Source organism: Microtus ochrogaster, unplaced genomic scaffold (genome assembly GCF_000317375.1).
Source record: "Microtus ochrogaster isolate Prairie Vole_2 unplaced genomic scaffold, MicOch1.0 UNK21, whole genome shotgun sequence".
In the NCBI taxonomy this organism is placed as follows: domain Eukaryota; kingdom Metazoa; phylum Chordata; class Mammalia; order Rodentia; family Cricetidae; genus Microtus; species Microtus ochrogaster.
Window position 1 is genome coordinate 3,159,679 of NW_004949119.1, and position 1,118 is coordinate 3,160,796.

The following is a 1,118-nucleotide window of genomic DNA, read 5'->3' on the forward strand; positions in this document are numbered from 1 at the left end:
TGCTCACCTGAATCACCAATGGGTCAAAGGAAGAAATTAAAGACTTTCTAAAATTCAATGAAAATAACCAAATAACATACCCAAAATTTATGGGACACAATGAAAGCAGTGTTAAGAGGAAAGTTCTTAGCACTAAATGCCTACATAAAGAAGCTGGAAAAACCCCACCACACTAGTGAGTTAACAGAACACCTGAAAACTCTAGAACAAAAAGAAGCAAACTCACCCAGGAGGACTAGGTGGCAGGAAATAATCAAATTGAGAGCTGAAACCAACAAAATAAAAACAAAGAAAACAATACAAAGAATCAATATGACAAAGAGTTTGTTCTTTTTTTTTTTAACATTTGTTTATTTATTATGTATACAGTGTTCTGTCTGTCTGTATGCTTGCTGGCCAGAAGAGGGCACCAGATCTCATTACAGATGACCATGAGCCACCATGTGGTTGCTGGGAATTGAACTCAGGACCTCTGGAAGATCAGTCAGTGCTCTCCACCTCTGAGCCATCTCTCCAGCCCAAGAGTTTGTTCTTTGAGAAATTCAACAAAATAGACAAACCTTTATCTAAAATGACCAAAAGGCAGAGAGAGAATATCCAAGTTAACAAAATCAGAAATGAAAAGGGCACATAACAACAGACATGGAGGAAATCGAGAGAATCATTAGTTCATATTTTGAAAACCTGTACTCCACAAAATTGGAAAACTTAAAGGAAATGGACAATTTTCTGCATAAATATCACTTGCCAAAATTAAATCAAGACCAGATAAGCAAAATAAATAGATCTATAACTGTTAAAGAAATAGAAACAGTCATCAAAAGTATCCTAACCAAAAAAAATCCAGGACCAGATGGTTTCAGCTCAGAATTCTACAGGATTTTCAAAGAACTAATACCAATACTCAAATTGTTCCACACAATAGAAACAGAAGGAACATTGCCAAACTCTTTTTATGAGGCTACAATTACCCTAATACCCACACCACACAAAAACATTACAAAGAAAGAGAATTATAGACAAATTTCACTCATGAACACTGATGTAAAAATACTCAGTAAAATACTGGCAAACTGAATCCAAGAACACATCAGAAAAATCATCTACTCTGATCAAGT